This window comes from Budorcas taxicolor, chromosome 2, assembly GCF_023091745.1.
Source record: "Budorcas taxicolor isolate Tak-1 chromosome 2, Takin1.1, whole genome shotgun sequence".
Taxonomy (NCBI): domain Eukaryota; kingdom Metazoa; phylum Chordata; class Mammalia; order Artiodactyla; family Bovidae; genus Budorcas; species Budorcas taxicolor.
This window is the reverse complement of record NC_068911.1, coordinates 74,080,335-74,099,352: the sequence shown is the minus strand read 5'-3', so window position 1 is coordinate 74,099,352 and position 19,018 is coordinate 74,080,335. Positions and strand designations below refer to the sequence as shown.

Here is a 19,018-nt window from a genome sequence, read left to right as displayed (position 1 = left end):
TGGCTGCAGTCACCATCTTCAGTGATTTTGGAGCCCCCCAAAATAAAGTCTGACACTGTTTCCACTGTTTCCCCATCTATTTCCCATGAAGGGATGGGACCAGATGCCATGATCTTTGTTTTCTGAATGCTGACCTTTAAGCCAACTTTTTCACTCTCCACTTTTCACTTTCATCAAGAGGCTTTTTAGTTCCTCTTCACTTTCTGCCACAAGAGTGGTGTCATCTGCATAACTGAGGTTATTGATATTTCTCCCGGCAATCTTGATTCCAGCTTGTGTTTCTTCCAGTCCAGTGTTTCTCATGATATTCTTTGCATAGAAGTTAAATAAGCAGGGTGACAATATACAGCCTTGACATACTCCTTTTCCTATTTGGAACCAGTCTGTTGTTCCATGCCCAGTTCTAACTGTTGCTTCCTGACCTGCATACAGATTTCTCAAGAGGCAGTCAGGTGGTCTGGTACTCACATCTCTTTCAGAATTTTCCACAGTTTATTGTGATCCACACAGTCAAAGGCTTTGGCATAGTCAACAAAGCAGAAATACACGTTTTTCTGGAATTCTCTTGCTTTTTCCATGATCCAGAGGATGTTGACAATTTGATCTCTGGTTCCTCTGCCTTTCTTAAAACCAACTTGAACATCAGGATGTTCATGGTTCACATATTGCTGAAGCCTGGCTTGGAGAATTTTGAGCATTACTTTAGTAGCATGTGAGATGAGTGCAATTCTGTGGTAGTTTGAGCATTCTTTGGCATTGCATTTCTTTGGGATTGGAATGAAAACTGACCTTTTCCAGTTCTGTGGCCACTGCTGGGTGTTCCAAATTTGCTGGCATATTGAGTGCAGCACTTTCACAGCATCATCTTTCAGGATTTGAAATAGCTCAACTGGAATTCCATCACCTCCGCTAGCTTTGTTCGTAGTGATGCTTTCTAAGGCCCACTTGACTTCACATTCCAGGATGTCTGGCTCTAGATGCGTGATCACACCATCGTGTTTATCTTGGTCATGAAGATCTTTTTTGTACAGTTCTTCTGTGTATTCTTGCCACCTCTTCTTAATATCTTCTGCTTCTGTTAGGTCCATACCATTTCTGTCCTTCATCAAGCCCATCTTTGCGTGAAATGTTCCCTTGGTGTCTCTGATTTTCTTGAAGAGATCTCTAGTCTTTCCCACTCTGTTCTTTTCCTCTATTTCTTTGCACTGATCTCTGAAGAAGGCTTTCTTATCTCTTCTTGCTATTCTTTGCAAAGATTACCTTAAATCCCAAACTGCTACCTTTCAACTAGAACACTGAATAAATGTTAAGTGTCTAAACTCTTGTTTTTTCATCTGTCATAAGGCAATGATAACAGTACCTACTTCACCAGGTTGATGTGGATATTGAGAAATTACATGTAAAACACTATGTAAAGTACTTGACCTATGGAAAGATCCTTCCAGAATGATAAATATTACAGTAATTGTGATTATATTATCACTATCATATCCTCAAATGAATTTCTTTTTGAGCTGAACTTGCTTATATATTCACATGCATATTAATGGTGGCTATGCACTTTCGAAATCAGTTTAACTATAACCCAGGATCAGGAAACACAGCCCATAGACCAAATTCAGCCCATACCCCTCTTTTTTTTCTTTTTCTTATAAGCAAATTTATATTGGAACACAGACCTATTTATTCATTTTTATGTTGATTATGGCTGCTTTGTAATAACAGTGGCAGGGTTGAGTGGTTGAGACAGATAGGAGACTGTGAGCCTGAACGCCGACCAGCTCACAAAGCCAAAGATACACACTTTTAACCCCAAACAAGAAAATGTTTGGCGATCACTCCTAACCATTTTCAGGAATATAGGCTTCCCTGGTGGCTCAGATGGTAAAGGATCCACCTGCAACGTGGGAGACCTGGATTCAGTCCCTGGGTTGGGAAGATCCCCTGGAGGAGGGCATGGCAACCCACTCCAATATTCTTGCCTAAAGAATCCCCATGGACAGAGAAGCCTGGCGGACGACAGTCCGTGGGGAACAAAGAATCGGACACAACTGAGTGACTAAGCACAGCACAGAACGTGTGAAGCATTTAAGACGGGCCCAACCTGGGTAGTAAGAAACACTCTGGCAATTCAGAATTAGAGCATCAATACATTTTGAAAAAGATAATGGTTGAAAACATGAAAATGCCTCTGATTTGGGTTTGCGAGGCAGTCAAGACTGAAAACTTTGCTGGGATAACTTTGAAATAATACTGCATTTGGCTCCTCCAACCAGGAACAAATAGGACTGTTTTTGTTTTATATTATTGTTTCTTAATAAAGCAAATCAGTCCTTTTCACCTTTACTAGTTCTCTTCTCTATTTGGGATTGTCATTCTTTTTCTAATACTTTAAGGTACATACCAACTCCTCTATTTTTCATCTTTCTTTATTAATAACAACTGTGAGGATATTGTGAGGGTACAATTTTTCCTCAGTCCTGCTTTCTTCTATAACCCCTACGTTCAGTTATAAAGTATTATCCTTTTCACTGATTTTTAGTTTTTAATTTTACTTTCCTGTTTCCATAGGTTCAAGAGTTGGGTATGCTTAACACCCAAATAATTATGATAAACCTAAAATTCTTTCTAGTTTATATTATGAGAATGTGATATATAAATATTTCACTTTTGGATGTTCATTTTGGCTACATACATGATTTTTAAAAATTTCCATTGATATATAGTTAAGATTATTCTCTATTTGGTGATGTTAAGCCCCTTTCCATATATAGCCATAGTTATGTAATCCGATATACCAGTTGCATCATAGCAACTGTATAGTTTTACCTGTTTTTTTGTGTACTATCTCAGTCCAATTTCAAAATGGGTATATTGAAATCTTTCACTTGTACTAAAAGAAAGGGGAAAAAACAGCACAATATGACCTCATTCAGCATATGTAAATTTATCCTTAGATATGTGTAAAATTTCTTATTCCCAGGTGTTACTGCCATTCTGCCTGCCATCACTATCCATTCTTATTTCTACCAAATCAGGGTTTCTACTTCCTGTTTTTTAAAGTTCATATATGAAAGAGTACATCTATTGATTGGCCCTGTAAGTATTTGATGAATTCCTTAGATCTAATAGTAGCTTCTTTAGCATGGTTGTTTTTCAGGATAGTAACAAAGAAGCACAAAGCAACGTCTCTTTGACTGTACGTGCTTTGAGTCGGTGCCCAACCTATGGTAGCTGCCTCATCTTTGAGTTGTGAGATGTTAAAGTTTATCTCTAAGAAGTGATTCCATGTAGTGGACACTAGATGGGGCTAAAACCTCACCTAATGCTTCTATGGCACACTGATTTGGGTTTTGTCCAAAATAAACTCTGATTTAGGCTGTTTCTTACTGAGCCACTTTCTTGATCCTCATATACAGACCACAGTCCAGAGCATTTGCTTTTTTGCACACAGTCTTCAATGTTTCTGTAAAAAATTAGGAAGGAGAAAGAGATGCAAGGTATTTCAATGTGTTGACTGTTGACTGCAAGACAGACTTTGTTCTACATAAACTACAAGATTAAAGATTTAAAAAAAGACTGTGTGCCTATAGAAAAAAACAACCTTAAAGGAAATACAATTTTTATGAAGCACTAGTCCAATAGCCCACTTCACAATGTTTCTCAGAAGATAAAATGGAGACCAGAACAACTGTTCTGTCCAGACTGGTTGTAAACCGAGGCAAAATAAATCTGACACTTCAAAATCAATCCCGCAAAATAACATGGAAGAAACCAAATCTTAAAAATTCAATTTAAGTATCTAAATAAATGGAAAGTACAAGTGTTTTGACAAACACAACAGGTTTTATATTGATGAAATGAAGTTGGTTATTTTTTCTAAGCTGCTTCTTTATAGTAGGCTAATCTAATTGTTCTCTGAGGGAAGAAGTTAGGAGCTACAACTGTGATAGTTGTAAAAAAAAAATAACTTGACTAGCCCCTAATGTTGTAATCTAGTAATTTATATGTTTGAATTGAAGTTTTGGTAGCTTTAGATGTTTAGTTCAAAATAATATTTAAAATATGGACAGTGAGGTATAGTCTAACCAATAAAAATATTAGTAAGCAAAACTAGGGAGTGACTGAATGCACCTTCCACATATAAATGAGTGTCTAAGACTTACGGACAAAGCCCTCATTCACCTAGAACATTCACTCCAGAAATATGGAAGCTGTATCCAATGAGCTGAGGTTAAAGTCTTAAACATATTACTGCTCACTTCCTCTGTATATGGCAACTGGCAGGACTGCATATTCATATAAGAAATCTTAGATTTATCTTTGTACAATACAAAATTTTACAAGTTTATCTGCAATCCACTTATCTTTTCTATTATGGCTCCTTCCAGGAAAACTGATACTCTCCTTCGGTAGTCTCAGGAATATTTTCAACATAATCATTTAAGAAAAAACAATTGCTTTGAGCATTAAAAATGCATACATTGTTCTGTCCTGTTTATGAAATGGTGTTTGAAGTATTTGATTCTTGGTTGAAGGTAAAAGATAGCCACACGGGTTTGAAGGGAGTTGTTATCTTCAGAAGTCTTTTTGTAAATCACTCTTCTGAAAGATAACTTCTCCTTTGGAGAATTTATCTAAACTTTCAAGAAACCGTTCAGAAACTTTTGCATAAGGAGCTAGACTTGTTGTTTTATAATCTCTGATTCTATGCTTGATATCAGATTCAGCTTACTTCTCTTTTTCCTCTTCACTGGAAATAGTATCCAACTCATGGCAGATGGAGCTTATGGTGGAAACTGTAAATTGATCTACTTTCTGTAAATCAATAAGCACACTGCAATATGTATTAGGATGAACACTTAAAAGGGCTCTTTAGTCAATGATTGATTCCTTTGCTAACACTGATATCCCACTGTGGCAAACAGTACTGGGGCATCTCTCACTCCAGCCGGAGTCCACATCTGTCATTTTCAATGTTATTCTGGCATCTACCGGCTACCTTCTTCAAATGCTCCCAAGCCTCAAGTGAACTGTGACTTTGGAAGCTCTGTTGAAGTTCATCATGAATTGTTTCAGAAACAAGGGCTAAAATCTTATTCTAGCTTTCTTGTTTTCAAGAATAGTTGATCAACCAAGCCGTATCAAGTCAATGTATTTTTAAAAGTTATGTTTATTGGCACCTCACTCCAGTTCTCTTGCCTGGAAAATCCCATGGGCGGAGGAGTCTGGTAGGCTGCAGTCCACGGGGTCGCGAAGAGTAGGATACAACTGAGCGACTTCACTTTCACTTTTCACTTTCATGCATTGGAGAAGGAAATGGCAACCCACTCTAGTGTTCTTGCCTGGAGAATCCCAGGGACGGAGGAGCCTGGTGGGCTGCCATCTATGGGGTCGCACAGAGTCGGACACGACTGAAGTGACTTAGCATAGCATAGATTTTCTGATAAAACAGTGCTTTCTTTAGTTAAGTGAACTTTGCAACCTTTGCGCTTGTGCTAAGCTGCTTCAGTCCTGTCTAACTCTTTACCACCTCATGGATTGCAGCCCACGAGGTTCCTCTGTCCAGGGGATTCTCCAGGCAAGAATACCGGAGTGGGCTGCCATGCCTTCCTCTAGGGGATCTTCCCAAGCCAGGGATCGAACCCAGCTCTCCTGCACTGCAAGCCGATTCTTTACTGCTGACTCACCGGGGAAGCCCTGACCACCTTAACTAGCCGCAATAACTCAACTATCCCAAAAAGTATTTCAGAGGACAATTTTCTGCTTAATCCCAGACCCAGCAATGAAAACGTCTCCTTCCAGAATACATCCAGAAACGATCTTAAATCTTTCAGTGCTCTGTCTATGGTGCATATCGCCAACGTCATGGGAGCCCAGCACTTAGAACGCTTGTCTACATCGTCCTTTCCAGATCTCTCTGGTTGATGAAGGAGTGATAGCGAACGTAAATATCCTCTTCAATGAGAATGAAAATCCATGGTGTCAAAATTAACTCAGTAATTCTTTATCACTCCTCCATATGTGAGCCAGCGATAGTACCTTGCATTTGGAAAGAGCCTCTGGTAATACAGCTTAAACAGCTGCGGCAGCTGAGGCACGTTCAGTTCTTCCACAGAACGCTGAACTAGTCCCAGGCCCGGTCGCACAGAGAACTGGTAGGAACCGCACAAGGCCGACTTCGCCCACTGCGCAGGCGCGTCGCGGCCTCGGCAACTGTCTGAAGCAGTTACTGAGAATTGTTATTTCCCACTTGGGAGATGGCCTGGCGACTGGAGGCCCTGCGGCATCTCTGCTCATCCACTACACAGTGGGTCCCACGCTCATTTGGAAGGAAGGAGCCCATGCCTGTTGCAGAAAGAAGTTATTCTGAGAGAAGGTGAGCCCTTGAGCATGTTGAAGATCAGCCCCGTGAAGAGAAATGTAGGGCCATGCGTGTAGGAAGGGGCAGGAGCTTATAGGTCCTCCCAACTCTTTTTCCTCTTCCTGAATCTCTATTCGGTTCACCATCCCGGAAGCTCCCAGAGTGATTTATCATACACTTGCTTTCTTACTGTAATAACTTGTGTATGCCTAAGGATGAGGAGGTTGAAACAGAGGGGAAAGGATCAAATTTATTTGCCCCTCAACCGAGGTGGAACTTTTGTCAGGAGTCTGAGCTGCGCAGAGTATGAATTAACGTGAGATGGGGTTCACAATTTACTTATTAGTCTCCGAAACCTCATGGCCGAAATGGCTTAGAAATTGATGAAAATAAGACATGGTTTCTCTCTGAGTAAACTTCAGTCGATTCTTTCAGACCTAGTAATCTAAATTTCAAAACAGTGAGGCAAAGAAACCAGCCAATTGGTACTTGACTCTACTTCATTTCCTGTCTGAAACAATGCAAAAATTTAGCATTACTCCCATTTTAGGGAGAGGATTTGACTTAAGAATATTTTTCCCTATCCTGAGACCATAAATATATACTCCTGTATTTTCTTGAAAAATAAGGTCTTTCTTCATTAGCCTGAAATGCTTTTTTTTTTCCTTTGTCTATTGAAAAAAAAAAAGAAAAGAACTTACTGGGGGAGAAGGCATGAAAGGCCTTGTGTACCATGGAAAATAGGATATATTAAAGTATTCATATTTCAGGAAGATAGCGATGTTAAATTAAAAAGAAATGAAAGGAATGGCAGCAAACAGAAAAAAAAGTTGAAGGATGAGTGAATGACATCTCCATGACTTATTTATTTTCAACTAGAGCTTTCTACGTTTTAACTCAGTTCATGCATTTTGTCCACCATCATCCCATCACCCTTGCTCAACCTCTGGCAACCACCAATCTTTTTCTCTGTATCAATAAGCTTGTTTTTGTTGTGGTGGTTTTGTTTTTATTTTTTTTTCCCAATGTCGTTCTTCTCTTTTCTTAGAATAATGCATATTTGTAGGCGTCTCACAGAGTCAGACACGACTGAAGCAACTTAGCATGCTTGCCTACATTGGAGAAGGAAATGGCAACCCACTCCAGTGTTCTTGCCTGGAGAATCCCAGGTACGGCAGAGCCTGGTGGGCTGCCGTCTGTGGGGTCACACAGAGTCGGACATGACTGAAGTGACTTAGCAGCAGCAGCAGTAGATGAATAGCTTTATTGTCCTGTCCCGTGGAATTTAAGAAGTCCAGTAGCCTTTTGTTATTTTATATGGTCTTTATCTTCAGTTCAAACTGGCTGTGTTTCTGCTTATATACTCTCATAATGTCTTTATCCTTGAGTAGGAAATGGAAATCCACTCCAGTTTTCTTGCTTGGAAAATCCCATGGACAGAGGAACCTGGCAGTCTACAATCCATAGGCAAAAGAGTCGGAGACCACTGAAGTGACTTAGCATGTGGGCATGCAATGTCTCTATCAAGTGATAGTCCAGCCATATCCTTGGTGTTGTCTTCTGAATACAGTTGCTCAGTTTTTGAAATATGAACAGGCTGAGAATTTTCCAAATCTTATAAAGTCTGGTTTTTCTTCGTATAACAGTTCTTTCTTCAATTTATCTCTTTTCTTCACTGTTATTATAAGGAGGCAGGTGGAAACAAGTCTTTCTAAGCAACACTTTGCTTAGAAATGTCCTCAGCTAAATATCCAATATTTATCCAGTCATCATTTCCAAATTATAACTTCCACAAAACACAAATATGAATGCAATTCATGCAAGTTCTGTGCCACTTTGTAACAAGTATTACCTTTCCTCTGATTTCTAATAACCTGTTACTCATTTCCATCTGAGACCTCAAAATGGCCTGCCTTTAGTATCCATATTTCTGCCAGTATTCTACTTTTGATTATTTATGTATTTTTCTAAGAAGATGGAAAATTTCTGTCCATCTCTGTTTCCTTTTCCCCTGAGTTTCTCAGAATCACTCTGAATGTGATCTCAATTTTTCTAGCATGTACCATAGAACTCCTCAGGTCTTTACCCATTACCCAGATCCAAAGCCACTTCCACAATTTTAGATATTTGTTGTAGTAATACCTCCCTTCTTGGTATCAAAATTTATATTAGCTCAGCCTACCATAGACTTAAACAGTAGGAATTTATTTCTCACAGTTCTGTAGGCTGGGAAGTCTGAGATTAAAGTGCTGGCCCATTTGGTTTCCCCTTGAGTCTGGCTTGTAGATGGCTGCCTTCTTGCTGGGGTCTCATATACAGAGTGAGAGGAAGCGAGCTCTGTGGTATTGATCTCAGGTGGCCTCGGCCTGAAGTGGCTTGAAGCAGGATTTTGGTTCCTGGCCAGAGATTGAAGTCAGGCTGCGGCAGTGAGAGTGCTGAATCCTAGCCACTAGACCAGTGGCCAGTGACAAAACCCCTGGCCCACTGGCTTTGTAGAAATGAATCCCACAAAGAGACAGAGAGTAGTGAAACAAGTAAAGTGTCTTTGGGGGGAAAAAAAAGAGTATGTGTGAATAGACACATGGTGGTTGTGCTCTTATATCAGGCATTTCTCCTGGGTTTCCTTTGGCCAGTCATCTTGCTTTGCCTGGTTCTGAGTCCACATTTGGCTACGGGTGTATCTCTTAGCCAAGAAGGATTCCAGCAAAGAGGCCTAAGAGTAGGTTGACATCACTTCCTTTTTGACCTTCAAGGAGCCTTTCTGCACATGTATAGTCAAGAAGGTCTCCTTGACCTCAAGGATGAGAAGTATATGGTCTCTGTCCCTTATCTAGGTAGGGCTCAGCCTCTCCTATTAGCCTCCTGCTATTATCTTCATCTTGGAGTATCTGTTCATAGGTGACACACTGCAGCTCCTCAGCCTGGGACTGTCTATCTCCTGCCTCAGTATATCCTCCTGTGTGTGTGCGTGCATGTGTGTGTGTGTGTGCATGCGTGGAAGCATACACGTGCACGCTCAGTTGCTCAGTCGTGTCTGACTCTTTGCGACCCCATGGCCTGTAGCCCACCAGGCTCCTCTGTCCATGGGATTTCCCAGGCAAGAATACTGGAGTGGGCTGTCATTCCTTCTCCAGAGGAAGCACCACATGGGAAGCCCATCTCTTTATATAAGAACACTAATTCCATCATGCCCTCCACCTCGTATATGATATATAGGATATTTATGTATATAAATGTACGATATATAATGTATAAATTTGTATGTAATATGTGTTATATTAAGTTTATTAAACAACTTTGAATAAATAATAGGTATATCACATCCATAATGGAATGACATAACATACTAAATGTGTTAAATATTATTTTCTCTGAATTATTTTACAAATCCAGTGCAATCTCAAGAAATAATTATGCTGAATCTGTAGTATAATTGAACAGATTCATTAAAAAATTTGTGTTGGAGAAAAAAAAAAAACACTTAGTGATTGCTGCATTCACTTTAAGAAGATAAATGAGAATACTGACCAGATATTAAGGCATCCGCAAAGCTATAGCTATAAAGCCAATATTATCTTTATACCCGAAGAGACAAATAGAAGCTCTTTTATTCTGGAATTTGGTTTGCAGGCCTGTCTAGGATGGCATTTGCCTCCTCTCATCCCCTCTCTATACAGTTTCGCTTGCTTCTAGTTTTGTGTTTCTCATTTGGTCCTAAAGTCCTATTATATAGACAGATCTTATGGTATCGATTAAAGTTAGCACTTTAACCTTCTGGGGATATTGGGAAAACTCAGGTTAAGTAATGATCTAGCAAGTGGTTGGGTACCTTTCTCAGTGGGAAGATTTTTCTGTTTCTTCCCCATGTCTTTAGGTATGTCTCTTTATATGTCACTTCTTTGCAAAGAGTTACAGTTTTTTTTTAACCCCCTTTGTAGGCCTCAATTCAAATAGTGAGTCTGTATTTAGTGTCTACGTCAGTGAGGAATTTTTAATTTCTGCTTCTCCCTATCTACTCTGCCTGCTGCTGGAGGCAAAGCCTAGGAGATTTGAAGTTTCAACTCTACTTCCTGCTTTACACATCTGATTCCATTTTTGGTTCCATAGATGTTTATCTTATTTTGGAAGATTGCTATGCTTAAAAAAACTCTTTCCTTTCCATGTTTTCTCTGTAATTGAAATTTGTTTAATATGCAGAGACTGTCTCAAAGAGTAAACTGTTTTTTCGTCTCTTTTATCATTAAAAACAAAGCAAAAAATAACTGTAAGAAAAGAGATGCTTTTAAAGTCATATAAAAGAAGTTATTTTATCAAAGTCTTAAAATATATAACTGTATTCTCGTTTTCATTCTAAAATCTTCCAGAAGAGTGATGTTTTAAAAATTATTTTCCTAAAATGGTGCAAATTATATTTAGTCTACAAGTTGCTAATCAGTTTAAAGATTTAAATGACATAATCACTAGTCTTTAGAAAAATTGTCCCTTTTTTGTTGTTGATGACATACTAAAAAAAGTAACTGCAAATAACATTGTTCAATAAACTTATTTTAGTTGAACTTATTCTCATATATTTATTTTATAAATATGAAACTTCAGGTACCGAGTACACTTTATCTGAGTCTTAATTCAGGCCAGTGTCTTGATCGAGGGTGCAGTTTCACACTGCTGTGCTGTGCTTAGTCGCTCAGTCACGTCCTACTCTTTGCGATCTCGTGGACTGTAGCCTGCAGTTTCCTCTGTCCAAAAGGGGATTCTCCAGGCAAGAATACTGCAGTGGGTTTCCCTTGTTAAAAAATAAAATTTTGAAAGTGGATTAAAAATAATGAAGTACTTATAATTTTGCATGAATATTTTGGTGACGGAGAGAGAAACCTATTTTAATATCAATAAGAAACATCTACTGAAAAGTGCCTTTTCAATAATGCTGTAAAATTGTTCGTTTCTATGAATCATATTTTTCAGATTTTTTTTATCATAAAGACAATTCTCCATTTATTTGTGCCTGATATGGTTATAAAATACTAAGTACATATATTTTTGACAAGTAAGTTGCCAACTTTACTTAATAAAAGGTAGTAATTTTGAAATTAAACATATGAAAATATATCATCTTACTCCCTGTGAGGCAAAATCAAAATAGATTCCTGTATTAAATTATGGCATCTGAGTGATTTTAGTTCACTTACACTTGAGCAATTAATTAGTTTTGACTTCATGTGTCCTTTAATCCCAACTTTATTCCCTTTATTAATTTAGCAAGTTTAGAATTGCAAGTATTTTAAACCATCTTCAGTAGCCTTTAGCTTAGTGTTTTAATTTACCATTACTCTGGAAGAACAGCTCTGTCAAAAACTGGATGCATACAAATTTGACCAACTTACATAAATAAAATATGAAAAGAATATGGGTTCTGGAATTGGAGAGACCTGAATTTGTTCTCTGGCTTCACCACTTAGTGCCTTTATGACCTTAGGAAAGTTATTTAAGTCTCAGTTTCGTCATCTGTGAAATGCTGGAAATAGCACATAATTCAGAAGTTTGTTGAAGGATAAAATGAGATGATGTAAAACTATTGACCCAACACATACCCCGTAACAGAGACTTTGTCAGTGATGCTTCTCTCAGATATGAGAGTCCTAAATTATCTATTTAATTCCTTGGAACCAAAGTATCTAAGCAAACTACTGTCTTTAAAAAACACATGTTATGTGTAGTTTTATATATAGTTTTAAAAAGTAATAGCCATTTTCAGTGCGTACTATAAGATCTATATAGTCCTAGTTGTTGGCAGTGCGCACAAGAGCTTGAATTTGACTCTGGTAAGAAAGAACATTTATAATGATCCTATTTTACCTAATTCCAAATGGAATTTAGTCAGAGGAATAAGAACCAAGAATGATAAAATAATCAGACACTAAGAAAACTGTTACCCTTACTTTTTGCTCTGTCTCTCTTTCTGGGTTCATATTTTCTCTCATTCCTACTTCTCTTTGAAATCAGCTTCTTTAATATTTCTTCTTGCACATCAGATTTCTTTAAGTTCCTCCGGTAGCTCAGAGACAGCCGTGTAAGACTCTCTCAGTGCAGAGACTGCATTTTCTTGTCTCTCTGGTTAATGGCTCCACATTCCTTGGAGGCATTCCAGTTGACCCATTTGGTTGACTGTCTTCCTAGTTCAGTTGGCTGTGGCAAGTGACAAGGTCGTGGAATAGGCTACTTATTCAAAAGAAGCTGAGAAGGTACAGGATATAAGGGTGTGGTTTATACAGACTGGAATAGCTTAGTTTCTAGTCACTGGTAAATATTCTTAAGAAAAAAATATCTTCCTGAGAGAAACGGAGCTTAAAAAAAATAGCATAGTTTGATTGAAATAAGATCACTGTGTCATAGCTGAAAGTTAAAGTGAAATACGCTCAGTCGTGTCCAACTCTTTGTGACCCCATGGACTATACAGTCCATGGAATACTCCAGGCCAGAATACTGGAGTGGGTAGCCTTTCCCTTCTCCAGGGGATCTTCCCAACCCAGGGATTGAACCCAGGTCTCCCACATTGCAGGAAGATTCTTTACCAGCTGAGCCACAAGGGAAACCCAAGAATATTGGAGTGGGTAGCCTATACCTGGGAGAAGGAAATGGCAACCCACTCTAGTATTCTTGCCTGGAGAATCCCATGGAAAGAGGAGCCTGGTGGGCTGCTGTCCATGGGGTCACACAGAGTTGGACATGAGTGAAGTGACTTAACATGCATGCATGCATTGGAGAAGGAAATGGCAACCCACTCCAGTGTTCTTGCCTGGAGAATCCCAGGGACAGAGGAGCCTGGTGGGCTGCTGTCCATGGGGTCGCACAGAGGCGGACACGACTGTGTGACTTAGCAGCAGCAATAGCAGCCTGTCCCTTCTCCAGTGGATTTTCCCAACCCAGGAATTGAACCAGGGTCTCCTACATTTCAGGCAGATTTTTTACCAACTGGCTATCAGGGAAGCCCATTGACTTATCTAAATTTTCCCACATGAAAATGTCTTATTTCAATGCTGTGATAGAAAGAGAAATATTTATGAGAGTTGAGAAACTTTTACATGAAACCAAGAATTCCCTGGCAAAGACTTTTGGCATCTTAATGTTATGGTTGTACAAAAGCTTCTTAGGCACTTTTATGAACCACAGTTATTTGTAAACTCATTTACTTCAGTTACCTTGCTAATGTGACCAAGGACACAGCATTTGGTTTCATTCTACTCCATTGATACAAATTGTCCCCCAGACCCCAGCCAAATAGAGTCTATTGATCTGAAAGATGAATAGGTGAGACTCTGTATGTGTGTATATTTACATATATATGTTTACACAGGAATTCTGAGAAAGGATTTATAGTAGTTCATTCAATATTGCATCAAAAATTATAACTTTGCTAGACAAGTATTTTCAAATAGGATGCCCTATTAAAAATGGATAAAAGGTACCTCTCTACATTACACACAGACACAAATCAATAGTATTATCTGGAATTTAGATTTAGGAAAAAAGAGTCGAGATATTTAAGGTCAAAGCGTAGGTCAAATAGAAGTAGAAACATAATTCGAATTCTTAGCACCAATTCTGAACACTAATTCTATAGTGAGCACAGTGGAATTTAAAACATGGTAATGGACTCAGAGGGTAATTTATTTAAATTAAAAAAACATTTCTCAGTATGCTATGGAAAATTAATAATATTTGGTTCACATGGCTGAAAATCATATGTTTTCTTTAACAAAAGTATCTTTAGTAAAGTTCTTATCAGCTAGTACTGAATGCCTCCCATATATAAAATTTTATTTTCTGAGGATAAAGGATTAGTGAAAGTTATGATGCCATCCTTTAGAGATTTTAAATGAGGATATTAGATGAAGAAGACATGAATACACATAATTTTAATTCACTGTTACTTTCAGAATGATGGAAATGTATATACAGTGCAACAATAATATGAAGAAAGGTATGTTGAAAACATCAGTGTATAAACCACAGAGTGATTCATTTATCTTGTAGGTTCCAGATGTATGAAGACTGGAGGTTTACCACAAATCCTAATATAACCTGGACGAGGTGCAAAGAATGAACCACAGATTTCTTTTCTAAGGAGAGTCAAAACTTCAAGCCACATGCTTGAGGTGTTGAATATTAAATCAGCAATCAGTCAATGGATAAAGGAATCTTTTTTTCTTTCTGTCTTATATAGTAGATTCTTCCTAAGCATCTGAAATGAAGCTTGGTAGACAAGTAACTACATCATACCTTGCACATGCAACATGCTCCTACTCGAGACTCCTTTTTTATGACGGAACTCAATGTTTCCGGCTTTCTCGTTTCTTATTTTTCGTTCCATAGCCCCAGTTTATTCTTGTCTGTGATATTCTGTGATCTCCTTCTTATGGCCTTCTGCTCTAGAAGGCTGTCCTTCTTTTGCCCACTTAGTCTTGGCATTCAGGATATTCCTTTTGTTTTGTCCTAATGACCTCAGTTCTGCTTAAATTTTTTCCCGGTAGATTTGTGTTTGTCTACATTATTACGTAGATTGTGGCATATAATTTTTCATGCCTTGATTACCTGGCCCAGATGCTCCTCTTTTCTGCTTGTATCTTGCTATAGAAACTTTGGGATTATGTTAGGGATAGGTAATAATTCTCTTGTATTGCTCAAAAATCTGATTTGTATTTGATTATTTCATCTAAGTTTGCAGAGTTTGAGCAAAGACTTTACTTTTATTCTCAGTGTATCTGCAGAGCCCATCGTGTCTAGTGCTCTCCTCCCACGGGCAGTGGGAAGCATTTTGACTAAGTGATTAGAGGATTAACATGGAGCATACTTCCAGCAGTAGTGCAAGTGAACGCTTTGGTAGAGGATGAAAGACACAAGGTGAGTTCCTTGGTACCAGGCTTTCCTCTCATTGCAGGGTGATCTGCTATGCTTAGGTATTTGACTTTAATAGGCTCCATTAAAAATACAGGTATTATTTAGGAGAATAATCCCTTAAGAATTATTTTCACAACCTCTATTGTTATTACATACATTACACATTGTTATATTCTACTGACATTACCATTGAGAGCACACTTGGAATACAGGACAAAGACATGGGAAAATGGGAGGCCCTGCTAGAGGGAAGTGGATGAAAGCATTTTACTAATACCATATATACAAATTACCAGGACTAGCAACTAGGAGATCTCTGTCCTGATCTTAGATTCACCTCTGACTGTAATTGGCAAACCATTGATTCTCCATGTTTTCAACATTTTCATTTGAAAATAAGAGAAATTAGATTTGACACAGGAAGGTGCCTTTCTCAATTATGCAAACTTTGGCAAGGGTGTTAGAGCTTCATGTGTTGCTTTAAATTACTATTATTATTATTATTATTTTTTTTTACTGAAAATACGAGTTTATTTATTGCTTAAAAGATTCCTCTGAAATGATACCAATTTATAAATTGTAAAGTGGAAACAGCAAGATATAGAACATCAAAATAATGTAAAACTTTTGAGGTGTGGGAGTTACATTTTTAAAATATCTTTTTAAAAATATGGAATATTGGTAAGAAACAAACAGTGCAAAAATATAGAATCAGCAATTTGGTGGCATTGAATATCCTCAGTCTTTGAATTTCATAGTTTTTCCATTCTCAGATATATTCTCTCTTCAAAATTTCAGTCGACAGTGCTCTCAAGTTCTGAACTCATTCCTTTCTAGCCAAATGTTTACAAACTGTATATAATAAGGCACAAATGCGTGATAAGAGTTGAATTTTTTACTCTTCTCAGGAACATTTGCATTTAAGCAGGGTCAAAGCTTAAGCCAAATGACTGATATTAAATGTGGGCATACCAAGAATTAGCCCACCATTAAAGGAATTTATTTTCTCTCTTAAACAGCATAATCTTCCAGTGCATATGGAATAAAGCATGGTAGCCAATTAACTGTCAAGCATGCTAGGACAATGCTGTACCTAAATTCATTATTCTCATATTTCAGAAAAATTTATCTATGAATAATTCATAATACAGAATTTGTTTAAATGCATTTTTCACATCATATTTACAATGATATTTTTAAAATGGGACAAAACACAAAAAATGCACAAAAGATGAAGTAAAATGAATTTTATTTATCTGTGTTTTTTGAACCTAAGACATATTATTAGACAAATCAGTTTTAAACTTATATGCATTTGCATGCTAAAGGGATGGAAGAAACATTATTTTAAATCAAGGGAGTTAGAGTATATTACACTGATGACCTTAGAGAGTTGGACTGCTTCTAGGACCATGTCATGTCTGTGATTTTCAAAGGTGGTATAGAGATCGGAACCTGAGAAAATTGTTTTTCTGAAATGGTAAAGACACCATTTAGAATTAGCCCAATATTAGCCCAATTACCCCAGGATATCGAGAAAGACAGAAAGTGATGGAGAATATTAGAGCAATGATTGCTGGCAATTTTTAATACTTTTATTGTAGATTTATTGGTCTTAGTTTCTATGGCTTGGGAAAGTTAATTTTATTGGTGTTTCCTGTTAATGGCTTCCCTTCATTTTTAGCACATTATTTATACAAAGCTTCACAAGATAACAATTTGCAAATAGAGTGTTAAAAAGCATAGAGAACTTAATTTGACTTACCTTTGAGATTTATTACCTTGAAAAAAGAGGTTTATGAGAGAAATTCAAGAACTTTATTGTATAACAAATGGAATGAGACTGAGGGTTGAACTGTAAGAATATAAATTAGTTGATTAATATGTAATCCTGTAAACAACATTATGATTCTATCTATGTTAATCTCCCTTAAAAAATAATTTCTACTTGAGAACCTAAGCCTACAAATTTAAAATCCAGTGAGAGCATTGTTCTATCTTTTTAACAAAAATGAATAAACTTTGTTCCAATGGTTAAAAGAAAATTCCACTTAAAAGGGCTGAACTGAGGCTCTGACAGTCAGTTTAATTAAACTCATGTCACCAAGACAGAATGATCACCCCATCCATTCATAATTGTACCTTCCAGTGTAACTACTTACTGTATATAAAGTGTGGACTTCTAATTCAGCTATTTAGGAAGCTGAATTTAATAATCTTTATGTTGGTTTATATGTAACTTTGTATATTTGATTTAATAGTGTATCAGTTCAGTTCAGTTCAGTCGCTCAGTCGTGTCCGACTCTTTGTGACCCCATGAATTGCATCACGCCAGGCCTCCCTGTCCATCACCAACTCTCGGAATTCACTCAGACTCGCATCCATCGAGTCAGTGACGCCATCCAGCCATCTCATCCTCTGTCGTCCCCTTCTCCTCCTGTCCCCAATCCCTCCCAGCATCAGAGTCTTTTCCAGTGAGTCAACTCTTCGCATGAGGTGGCCAAAGTACCGGAGTTTCAGCTTCAGCATCATTTCGTCCAAAGAACACCCAGGGCTGATCTCCTTCAGAATGGACTGGTTGGAGCTCCTTGCAGTCCAAGGGACTCTCAAGAGTCTTCTCCAACACCACAGTTCAAAAGCATCAATTCTTCTGTACTCAGCTTTCTTCATAGTCCAACTCTCACATCCATACATGACCACAGGAAAAACCATAGCCTTGACTAGACAGACCTTTGTTGGCAAAGTAATGTCTCTGCTTTTCAATATTGTATCTAGGTTGGTCATAACTTTTCTTCCAAGGAGTAAGCGTCTTTTAATTTCATGGCTGCAGTCACCATCTGCAGTGATTTTGGAGCTCCCCAAGATAAAGTCTGACACTGTTTCCACTGTTAAATTTGTTATTATCCCATACTCAAAAATCTTAGACATAATTCACAAGTTGAAACTTAAAATGATGTATGCAAAAAGCAATGTCAGTGAGTTTTGAGTTATTTTTCAATTATATTTAAGCTAAAGCTCTTTGACCACACTTCAGCTAATTCTATAATGTTATTTTTAAAGCATCACTGTAATTTGTTCTATTTGAAAATATGAAGACCTTCTGCTAAAATTTGAAACCACTGACAATAGCAAAGGCCAGGCACAAAAACTGTCTTTTTATTGCTATACTGCTATATTCTTAAAGGCTATTAATTTTAAATGGTTATAAACCAGTGTAAAACTATTATATTTATACAACATTAAGCCTGATTCCTTTCCCAAAAAGTCTCACCAGTTGCCTGTTTCTGATATTTTAAATATAAATTATTCAAGAACTAGTTCTTTTTGTGGTTTTAAAGTGACTATGCACTCTGAATATGGGATGGCTTCAAAATAAAACAAACTCACGGGGGACTATGATCTTCAGCCAAGATGGAGTCACATAACAAGGTATATACTTTCACATGAAAACAGTGTGAAAAACATATATACTTATTTATCTTCATTACTGGATACTAGGTAGTGCAAGGACAGTAAAAGGTTAGTCTTGTAACTGCCTTAACTTACTACCCAAGACTTTCCAAAATTCAGCACAGGAAGGGGGACACCAGGGAGGATCCTAGTAAATTTCTTGAGTTAGGAAATGGAACTTAGTGAAGGTCAAGGTGTTGAAATGTTCCACAGCAGAGTCCTGGAGTGATAAGAGCTATGCAGAGAGAGATTCTCTGGAGATTCTGAGGGTGTCATTCACATATTTAGCCAGATAGAAACTACTTGAGG

General features: G+C 37.7%; 1 pseudogene; it reads right to left on the bottom strand.

Annotated features, from left to right (window-relative positions):
- Positions 1-4,578: 4,578 nt before the first annotated feature.
- Positions 4,579-14,732, bottom strand: LOC128060596 (DNA primase small subunit-like; annotated as a pseudogene).
- Between the last annotated feature and the right edge of the window lie 4,286 nt (positions 14,733-19,018).